This window comes from Podarcis vaucheri (assembly GCF_965113315.1).
Source record: "Podarcis vaucheri genome assembly, chromosome: 8".
In the NCBI taxonomy this organism is placed as follows: Eukaryota; Metazoa; Chordata; class Lepidosauria; order Squamata; family Lacertidae; genus Podarcis; species Podarcis vaucheri.
In genome coordinates this window covers 15646234-15657929 of record NC_138766.1, presented here as the reverse complement: position 1 = coordinate 15657929, position 11696 = coordinate 15646234, and the positions used below count along the sequence as shown (strand labels likewise).

The window sequence follows — 11696 nt, the reverse complement described above, 5'->3', positions numbered from 1 at the left end:
AAGCATCAATCTGCCGGTGCATACTGAGTCTGACCTGATAGAATTTAAGAGGTACTGTAGGCTCTGTGATTCCTCTACAGAATGTAATTTTTGAACTCAGTCCTCAGTGATAGACAAGATATTCTATCAAAGCTGCCTCTCTGAATTGAGGAAAGAGCTGTCCCAGGAGTATATCTCGAAGGTTTTGCCAATCTGTGTTCACGTGGAGACTAACAACCGTCTTACAAGTGACTTTTCTCCCTTCTGTTTAGCATGGACCTACGCTCTGTCCTCCCACCTTTCACTTTACTTCCAGACAGATGCAATATATTATTTGTCTGCTATGTGCACTTATTTCCCTGCTGATCTAGGAGCAGCCGTGGAAAAGGGGAATTTCATTTTGGGGGTCGTTTGATAGCAGGGGCTGAAGCACTTCCTCTGAAGTGTGAGATTGGAAAGAAAGTTAATGATAATGACTGTTAAATCATATGTAAGCACAGCAGATTTAATGCTTGTTGGGGAGGGTGGAGATGAGTAAGTGTTAATCAAATATATCTGGGTGCCAGCCAAAGGAAAATCCTAATCTATGGTGGCTACCTGTCTATTTACTAAAGCAGGGGTGCTTGGAGAAAGGTCTCTAGTGACCAATGCCACCATCTCTAAGGGGCTGTGGGTGTCTCAGCCTCCTCAATATTTGTAAGCAGGGGGCCAGGCCCCCAAAATCTTGAGGGGGTAGAGGAGGTCTCATCCCAAAGATATGCACTTGGCTGGCTGCACCACCCCCACCGCTGCCGCAGTGACCAGGCCAGGGCCTCTACCGCCCTCACCACCACAGCCTCTTCGGCAACGAGGCCAAGACCTCCAGTGCGAGGCCTCCACCGAGTCCCACCACAGCCATAGCCGCAACCCAGGAAGCCAGGCTGCACTTCCAGGAGCGCAACCACATCTGCAGAGGGCCCCAATGGAGGCCATGTGGCAGAAGTGGAGGCCCTGGCTCAGTCACCACCACAGCAGTAAGCCAGCGGAGGCAAAGCAGTGGGAAGCAGCCGAGCATGGAGCCCAGCGTCATGAGCACATGATGCACGAGTAATTTTACAACGTCATGTTGCAGTGCGCTGCTGAGCACCCACAATCTTGGGTGCAAGTCGGTGCCTCTGCTAATGGCTATCACAGCAAATGGCTAAGTTCATACAGGAGAAGAAGAGTTTGGATTTGATATCCCACTTTATCACTACCCGAAGGAGTCTCAAAGTGGCTAACATTCTCCTTTCCCTTCCTCCCCCACAACAAACACTCTGTGAGGTGAGTGGGGCTGAGAGACTTCAGAGAAGTGTGACTAGCCCAAGGTCACCCAGCAGCTGCATGTGGAGGAGCAGAGACGCGAACCCGGTTCCCCAGATTACGAGTCTATCGCTCCTAACAACTACACCACACTGGCTCTCCAAACTTCAGAAACATAAGCCATGTAGCACCTCAGTGAGAACTAGTCCCTAGTCCACTGAACTGTGAAACTGATTCCACAAGTTGGACCTGCATCAAAGTTTACGGTTCAGGGTTCCAGACATTATCTTTTTGAGGATAATCCAATGCATTTCCCTCTTTGCTTAGTTTTTCTATCCTCTGCATAACAGTCAGCATACAGGGACCACTTGTCATGTTCGGCCCCCTCTAGACCGAACATTTGGACAGAACCCTTTGTTTGTAAAACCATTATCCTGCCACCACCCCCTTTTATGCATGGATGGTACCACTTCGACTACATAAGGATCCAGTTCTATTGGTATATATATCATATCAGCCTTTGCCAACCAGATGTCCTGCAGATGGTTTGGACTACAATTCCCATCAGCACCAGCCAATTGTGCTGGCAATCTAGAATTGGACTGGTATTCCTGGGGTCCAGTGAGTTTGTTTATTTGATTAATTCTATTTAAGAATCACTTCCCATAAAACGAGAGGAAATTTAGGATGGGAAAGTGGGGGTGAATAGTTTTATTGAACGGCAGTATATTGTTGAAATGGGTATATTTATAGTATTCCATTGCCCCCACCTTTAAAAAAAATAGTATGTGAGTGAATATGTGGACACACACACACACCATTTTACATAATTAAAAAACAAACAACTTGCATGATTGTCCAGTGCATGAATGTGCACTCTCTGCAAACTTTAGGCAATAGTACTAGTTACAGCTCCTTATGTTCCAAACGATAAACAAGGACTCAACAGTAGAGATGGGATTAGCTGTTCTGTACCTGTTCATCATTTGACCGAGTGATCGTTACTCAAACTTGGAAGCTTAAAGAAATGGGAATCACAACACACCACAGTTGGTGGTTTGCAAAAATAGCATTTTTGGATTTGAACCTTCTTGCAACATTGCAGCATTTATGCAATGGGTGTAGTACTGCTGCTGTTATTCATTGCTCATCATCAAGCAGTAATTTGCATGCCTCCAGAGGTATTGTAATCTGTCTGTCTTGTGGTGTCACATTAGGTTTGATGTGACCCCTTCTTCTGTCCTTATTTTCTTTGGGAGTTTAATGTAGCTTGCAAATACAGCTGAACAAAGTGCTTCATTTTACTATTTTGCTATGTTTCAAGTTGACTCCATCATCGATCCTCAGTTGTACCATTGACCCTAACTGGCTTGTTTGTTTTGCGGGAGGGATCTGTATTCTTTATTTTAAGCCTTGTTTGTAAAAATCATTTTCTTTAGAAATAAAAGCCCTTTTTTGACAAATATGCATTTGGTTGATCAATATACCGTAAGTAAACAACATTAACATTTATTATTTGTAGAAAAATTGATACTTTAAATAGGGCTGCCACTGAGCTAGTTTTAAGGAAATTCGGCAAAATCTAGACATCCAACATGGGTTGACATCTGTCCAGAATTTCCCAGACATTTTAGCGATTTCTGCCTGGACACTGGTGCCGACAAAAGTATTCCAGTATGACAACCCTAACTTTAAACATAAGCATTCAAACATTTCACACATTTAAACATTCAGTTGGGTGTGCAATGGTAGGGGTGGAATTATAATGCAATTATACAGTGAAATTATAACTTTCTCTTTGGAGAAAGTTGTGTGTATTGTTTCCTCATCTGTATGAGAAATAAATGAAAAACATAGTCTTAATATATGATGAACTGAGGATGAAAGCTGAGGAAATGAAATAAAATTTATGTAATTCAGAATGACCTCAGTTTTGTATGGCAGCGTATGAGACTACGTATGTGACTCTGAGAGAAACTCAAAAAATCATTATTTCTTTTAAAGAAAGCTACTGGTACCATTAGGCGTTACTAATGTCTACACACACGTAACAGAAAGCTATATAATTAGGGAGACAGGATAAGAAACGTTAACAGTGAATGTTAAGCGACCTTCATTTCGTACCCCTCAACTGCCCCGATTAAATCGGGGCATCCTGTTTATGGGTGCTGTTTTCTTGAGAGCAGGATGCCCAAAACCACACATTTAGGGGCACCACGATCTCATGCGGTTCATGTGATTCATGTAGCCGTGCGTCCTGGTTTTCTGCAGCAATGTGTTTGTCAGGGGCTAGACTGAGGAGGAATGGTGGGAGCCGCCCCACTCCCTTCTCCTGAACATTCCCAAGGGCTTGAGGACAGTATTGATTTAGAACAGTGGTTTGCAGAGGGGCATAGTCCAGAGGAGGAAAGCTGGGAAATACTGGGTGAAGAACATTTGATCTTCTTAATTACTGCCACCGGGGGAGGGATTCGATTCCCCGAAGCCTGACAGTGGTGGAGGGTATATCATTGCCTCCCTACACATTTTAGCACATTGCATCCGATGTAAATTCCAAAACATTGACAACAAACGGAGTATTGTTTGTATAATGGCCTGAGTTTGAAAACATTGTTAGGTTGGTGCTTTTAAAAAAAAATCAGTACTGTTCAATAAAGCTAGTGGTCATATGGAAATTAATTGGCTCACATGGTTAGCAAATGAATGAAAAGCACAGAGCCCACATTAAAGTTCAATTACCATTCCACATAAGAGTCAAGCACATAATAGCAGACAACACAAGCTCCTCTTTATTCTCTTGTATCACTGTCACAACTGTGATAACCACACCCAGGGCTTTTTTTGCCCAGTTGGAACTCACTGGAACTCAGTTCCGGCACCTCTCAGGTGCCATTATAATTGCCATTATAAGAGAACAAATGAGGTATTCATGGTGAGTTCAGGCATCTTTTTTTCTAGAAAAATACCACTGACCACACCAGGTAAAGGTAAAGGGACCCCTGACCATTAGGTCCAGTCATGGACGACTCTGGGGTTGCGGTGCTCATCTCGCTTTATTGGCCGAAGGAGCCAGCTTACAGCTTCCAGGTCATGTGGCCAGCATGACTAAGCCGCTTCTGGCGAACCAGAGCAGCACACAGAAATGCAGTATACTTTCCTGCTGGAGCGGCGCCTATTTATCTACGTGCACTTCATGCTTTCGAACTGCTAGGTTGGCAGGAGCAGGGACCGAGCAACGGGAGCTCATCCCGTCACAGGGATTCGAACCCCCGACCTTCTGATCAACAAGTCCTAGGCTCTGTGGTTTAACCCACAGTGCCACCCGCGACCACACCAGACATTATATTAAAAAAAACCCTCCTAGATTACCAAAACTTGTATAATCTCTTAAATCTAGGGTACCTGTCTAGTATATTACAATTTCAAACCAGAACCCCAAAGATATGTGACTGATGAACTGAAAGATTCAAAAGCACCCTGAAGAAAACAGGGAAGGTTTTTGCGAAGTGTTTCACTTAAACACTTCATCTGATCTTCATAAAGTATTGATGCTGCACATCATTAACTCCAGACCCAAGTCCATCAGCTGTGAAATTCAATGTTTGCATGCAGAAAAGCAAGGCTCTGGCTGGCTTTTATTCATAATATAAATCTGCAGATGCACCATCCTTCTTAAGATGACATAGTGATTCAGAAAATAAAGGATTGTAAAGATTAAGGGAACTTTGAAGAGAAGAATGTCATTCTTTACAGAGTGCACAGCGCCATTGTCCCCAATTATGCTTCTGAAGGAATGTGTTGGGTTTTGGTTTCTCTCTCTCTCTCTCTCCCTCTCCCCCCCCCCGTCCATCTCTGAGGACAAAAGCTGAAGGACAGTTTTAAATGAAAGTCTCCTTTAGGAATACAAAATCATGAGCTAGACAGATTCGGCACTGACTGTGCCATGCGAGTGGTGACAAAGAGAGACGGAATACATGCCAATAAAGGATTGAGAAACATGAAGAGGCCATGAAAACAACCCAAAATTGTAGCAGCAGAAGAAAAGGAGGTAGAATACAGCGAGGAGAAAGAGGTTTTTTCATGTATTCAGAAATGGACAATAAAATTCTCAACAGAGAACACATTATTCCTGCCATTACAAATACATCTGTAGGCATTGCTATCACATTTTGCATAAGGTAACTTTTTGATGAATGCTTAGGGCCACTATATGCCACGTTACTCACACTTTGGAAGAAAAAAAGGGTGTGCTTAAAGCAGCCACTTTTATTTTTTAAGAAAAAGCCACGGGGAATAATGTTTCCAATCCGGATTGAGGCCCACACCTAATTCCTACCCCAAAACACCATATCCAGGTGTGATTGCTCAGTCAGTAGAGACTGAGCAGGAGAATTTTAATCTGAAGGTCATGGGTTCAAGCCCCATCTTGGGCCTAAGATTCCTGTATGGCAGGGGGTTGGACTAGATCACCCTGGTGGATCCCTTCCAACTCTGTGAAAGGTTCTGTTATTCTGTTGTATTTGAAGGGCTGTACACAGGGAAGATGGAGCAAATTTGTTTTGTAGAGATGCTTGTGCTGTGATTCCTGCACTGGAGGGGGTTGGTCTAGAGGGGATTGGTCTAGAATTCTCTGATTCTAGGTAAAGGTAAAGGAACCCCTGACCATTAGGTCCAGTCGTGGCCGACTCTGGGGTTGCGGCGCTCATCTCGCTTTATTGGCTGAGGGAGCCAGCGTACAGCTTCCGGGTCATGTGGCCAGCATGACTAAGCCACTTCTAGCGAACCAGAGCAGCGCATGGAAATGCGGTTTACCTTCCCGCCAGAGTGGTACCTATTTATCTACTTGCACTTTGACGTGCTTTCGAACTGCTAGGTTGGCAGGAGTCTCTCTGATTCTACTTGCCCTTAAATGGCGCTTCTGGAGCTAACATCTAGGAAGGAGGCAATTTTTGATAGAAGACTGCTCTGGGCCAGGATCAGGACCATATTTCAGATCAGGACTACATTTCTCGATCTGGATCAGGACCGTATTTCAGACCAGTGCCCCAATGCTGCTTTTTCTTAAAGCAGACCCCCTGAAATCAACTGCACTTAAGTCAGTCCCATTGATTTGTATGGGTCTACTTGAAGTATGACTACGCCTCGATCTAATGTAGTGAGTTTGACCTCATGTAAAAGGTCAAGATGAGCTTCCTGCTTTGGGCAAAACAGCCAACCGATTTCAGTCGACCGAAAAGAGCTCTGAGAAGGCTCAGCACATTCCTCCATGGGTCTTGAGATATCCCCACTCATAATACCACTTAATGGCTTCTGTGACGTTACATGGAACTGATTGAGCATAGTGACTCTTGAGTGTGAGCTGGAGAGCATTCAAATCTTACTGTGTGGTTTTGGGCAAGCCAAAAATTTTAGCTTAAGACCCTCTATAAGCAACACTAGAAAAGTAATATACTGGCTTACCTTTCAGGGCTATTAAAAGGATTTGCGAGGTAATGTACATGAACTGATTTTAAGACACAAAATAAGTGCTAAACATCACTACCATTTGAGCATTAGAATTGACCACATTTTATGTGAATGCCTTGTAGCTAAATTTAAGAACAATAAAACTGGAAAGACACCAATGGATAACCTAGTTTCCCCTCGCCACAGAAGGTTTCCATTATATTATATATTTAGCCAATTCCAATCGATCTTTATTCAGCTTTCAGTGTGTACATTTGTCATACAGTTCATGTAAATAATAAATAATAATAATAATTTTATTTATACCCCATCCATCTGGCTAGATTTGCCTAGCAGTTAAATAAACAAAAAGGAGGTATATCTTGGGTGTACTCTCCAGATTATGATGGAAAACAAGGTGGGACCCAGTTCTCAGCTATAGTTTAGCTTCCTCTTATGTTCCCTACACATAAATATGCAGTGCTTTTCTTCTAGAAAAAAGAGGTGCCAATACTGAGTACCCTTGAGTACCCCCAGAAAAAAGCACTGTCCATTTTAAAGATCATTGACAGTGTAATGCTATACATAGGATAGAAGTCTGCTCAGAAGCAAGTCCCTCCAAGTTCAAGAGCTTTACTCCCAGGTAAGTGATCTTAGGATTGTAGCCTTACTGTGGCTTAGCTTTCTCTTAGCCTCTTTTATGCTGTACTTCCCATTCTCAGCAATCAGAACTGCTGGTTTGCATAGCACACCGAGCAAAGACAATAGAAAATGTCTGTGTAAGGTCATCATGGGCTGAACAAGTTCTGGTAGTTCAGCCCCACTCCTTTGCCTTCAAGGTCCTCAGTGAGAATTGTTGCCAGGCAACGGCCAATTGCCAGCAAGGAAAGACTTGCCTCCATTATGAGCTGAGTGAATTCAAGCTGCTCAGTTCCCACTCCTTTGTCCTCCAAGATTCTCAGTAGGCTTTGCTGCCTCTACGGTTTGAGGGTGAAGGTCAAAATCAGGGCAGACCCAAGAATGAGGGCAGGAAATGTCACCTGAGTTCCTCTGCTTGAAACCAGACTTGCCGTTTTTCATCTGGGAATCTTTTATAAGCCGGTCTGAGAACTTCTCATAAGGCTATAAAGTGAGCTTCCTAGGGTTGATGGGAGTTGTTGAGTTGAGAGAGCTGGCATCCATTGTCTTGGGAGATGATGGAAGAAAGTGCCTTCGGGGGTAAAGTCAAACCACTGGAGAGTTACTGTCAGGATGCTGTCAGTGGCTCCCAGCTGGTTGCCCAGGTAAGTATAAAGACAAGGGAAAGTTTCTTACCGTCCTTTTTTAGGACCCTCGTACCTACGGGACCACCTCTCCCGGTATGCCTCACGGAGAGCCTCAAGGTCCATAAATAGCAACACCCTAGTGGTCCCGGGCCCTAAGGAAGTTAGATTAGCCTCAACCAGAGCCAGGGCCTTTTCAACATTGGCTCCACTCTGTCTCATGAGACCAGGGCCCTGCAGGATCTGATTTCTTCCCGCAGGGCCTGTAAGACAGAGTTGTTCCACCTGGCCTTTGGCTTGGAGACAATTTGATTCTCTCCCCCTCTTTCTTTTTTCTTTTCCTTTCTCCTCCTGCGATGAGGCTACATTTTAATATTTTAATGTTTCAATATTTTAATGTTGTATTTTAATTTTGTTTTTAAGTTTCATTCATTCAACTTGTTTTTATTATTGCTTGTTAGCCGCCCTGAGCCTGGTCTTGACTGGGGAGGGCGGGGTATAAATAAAATATTATTATTATTATTATTATTATTATTATTATTATTATTATTATTATTTCAATGTTTACAGAGAGATGCTATAGAACACAGCCTCTAGGATAATGGCGTTGTCCCGAGTGAATCTCCACTCCCATCTCTCCCACTTCCTCATTCGTCATTCTCATCATCTCCTCTGTGGGTGCTGCTACATGCCCTCTGTCTTTGAGCTCTTTGCTCTCCTACTTTTAAGGCTTGACAGGTTCTGGGAGATGGATCGTTTACTAAAGACAGCATGTCTGCTGGGTGTTGTACCGGTTCTCCCATGACTTCCCAGCTTTTCCCCCTCATCTACCTCTGAGCTGCTACCTCCCTCAACGCCCTGTTGTAAATATATAGTTTCTTCCTCTTCCTCCTCCCTGGAAAGGTCAGGATGGGGAGGCGGTCTTCACCATTCCTCCTCTGCCCAGTCCTTGACAGTTACAGCACCTGCTGTAGCTGTAACATGGGAGGGACATGTTTTGTTGCAGAGGGAGATGAAGGTATCCAGTTCTGCTGCTACAGGTGCACCATGGTGTTTTATCTCTCCAAGCTCCCCCCAGGAATCACTCCTCCTCTGGTCACTGCTCTGGATGCATAAACTGACTGTCTCCAGTGATGGGTATTGAAGTTCAACAACACCTAGGGAGCCAATGTTTCCTCACTCCTGCTCTAAATAAATAAATAAAATTAAAACTGCTGCCTGTCCCAGCTTCTCTAGGAATCTACCATGCAGAATATGTAGTTTGATAGTTAATCGTTTATCTCTATCTCTGTCTCTCTGCTATACAGTGGTACCTCAGGTTAAGTACTTAATTCGTTCCGGAGGTCCGTACTTAACCTGAAACTGTTCTTAACCTGAAGCACCCCTTTAGCTAATGGGGCCTCCTGCTGCTGCCGCACCGCCAGAACACGATTTCTGTTCTCATCCTCAAGGAAAGTTCTTAACCTGAAGCACTATTTCTGGGTTAGCGGAGTCTGTAACCTGAAGCGTATGTAACCTGAAGTGTATGTAACCTGAGGTACCACTGTAATGCTTTACATCAACTGGACAGACATTGTTTACCCATTGTGCCTCTTTCTTTCTTTCTTTCTTTCTTTCTTTCTTTCTTTCTTTCTTTCTTTATCCCCAACCCTCTTTCTTTCCTTTTCTCATTCCCTTACTTACATGGACCTTACTTACATCACATTCAGACATTATCCAACAAAATAAACTCATCTCCCAGTTCCAGTCTCAATTCCTGACAGGGTGTTTCCTGTTTGCCCTTTTAGCTCACTCACTGGTAGATGGAGATATTCTCTTTCGGTTGACACACAGCCACTGCTAGCCTTGTCTGACTGACTGCGTTCTTATCCTGCCTTAGCTCTGCCTAATTTCTATTCATGCTCCCATATGAATACTGCAAACAGTTATTTGGGCCTGCAGAAGCTTCCTGTGACCGGTGGCTGAAAAGGTGCTGAATAAAATTCAAAACATGAAGTCAGTAATAATGAGGTTTTGACAGTGCTACTGATAGTAGCCGGGCTTGAGAAATGATTTTAAACAGATTGCTCCTTGGGGGGAATAAAACATTTTATTTCAACCTGAGTTGCATAGGAGCAGCGCTAAAAATAACTTCTATTAACTGTTCCATTCAAAGGAAAATGAATCAAGGAGTAATTACAATGCCTTAAGAAAAAAGTCAAGGATCTCCATCAGTTGGATGCATGGGGATTGTATTTCATTTATATTGTGCTAAAGAGAAGTTGAGCTCCATATGAGGAGTCCAAAATTCATCGGGTGATTATTGGTCTGTGTTAAATTTAAAATCACGAAATAGTCTAGCAGTCTAGTTTGCAAAGATTGAAAGATCCAAAAGTCACAATGCCTAGTGCAAGTAAGAAGTAATAGGAACAGATTGTCAAACAATGTTATTCTCTGGCACTTTCAAGTACAGTTTCTTTTGCAAATGTGGTTCACCACTGACAAGAACAATTTTCTTTGTTTCTGCAGCTTCTAAGGACATTCCTTACAGCCCAGTCCTGGTCATAGGCGTCAGCTGCTGCAGTGCAAGCACAAAGGAGAATATGTGAAACAACCAACAGCCTTGAGATGACCAAAGTTTGGATGGCAAACACTTTCATGGAGCACAGTTCATTTCATCATCCGATTCATATTCCTGAAACAGCAGCCAATCAAGGAGCAGCCAGTTGGCTTACAAACAAGGCGAGGAAAGGGTTTTTTCCTGGTATGTTTTGGAGGTTCTGAAAGCATTGCATTCATTCTTTTTTTTTCTGTAGCACCACCAGTGTCCTTCACTCAATATGAGTAGTCAGGTCCCAGCTCTGAGGACTATGTTTGCACTGAAAATATACCTCGGTACAAATATTGTGCAACTCTAAATAAAATCGGGGGGCAGATGCTACCAGCCAGCTTGATTTGACAACAATTTCACCGAAGGCAATTTAACGAATAAACATTTTTTTTTGCAGAGGCAGGGCAGTGTGGAAATGCTATCCTAGCTTTGGGTAACTGTTGCTTAACAGGAGAAAGAGGCAGGGAGGTCAGCATGGTGCAAGCCCACTGGCAGGATCACCACATTGATTCCAGTATTGTATTTGCACTGACTTCACCATCTCACCCCTCTCTCTCCTTGCATAGCTGCTCTACCCCATCTGGTGAGCTGCTCCCCCCTTTTCGCAAGCAGAAACTGTAAGCGCAAACACTACAAAAAAGGCTTTTTATCATTTCTGGCATTTTTTGCAAAAAAAGAAAAGGAAAAGTGATTTTGCTCCTGCACTAGGTTTGAATAGGACACAATCAAGTTTTAAGAAAAATTGAGAATGGATCTCTTTAATCCATAGCAGATGCTGCTATGACAGTTGCAATGAAAAAGCTAATATGAAGTGCACACCCCTGTATGTCCTTGCCTTTGGTCAGCAGTACTCAAAAGCTAAGGAGAAAATTATTAAAAGCTTGCTTTTCTGATATCTCTTTGTCTCGGTCGTTGTATGGAAAAGAAATGTTACCAATAGGATTGTTCAGGATATGGATTGTCTTGTTCCACACTTCTGACCTACACTGCAATGTTAACATAGATTAACAACTCACGACCTAAGAGGATTATTACAGTTTCTCAGATAAAGCAGGTAATTAATTCCCCGAGGGGACTAATGAAGCCATGTTTTGCTATGTTACGGAAAAATTCTGGGTGCGGGGTTACTCTGCCACCCA

At 43.3% G+C, this 11696-nt stretch overlaps 1 long non-coding RNA gene across 1 annotated transcript; it reads left to right on the top strand.

The window, feature by feature from the left end:
* The first annotated feature begins 7033 nt into the window (after positions 1 to 7033).
* LOC309538858 lies at positions 7034 to 11452 on the top strand. The gene is made up of 2 exons (XR_014222405.1): positions 7034 to 7988; positions 10476 to 11452. It is a non-coding gene; the product is annotated as an uncharacterized lncRNA (long non-coding RNA).
* The last annotated feature ends 244 nt before the right edge of the window (positions 11453 to 11696 follow it).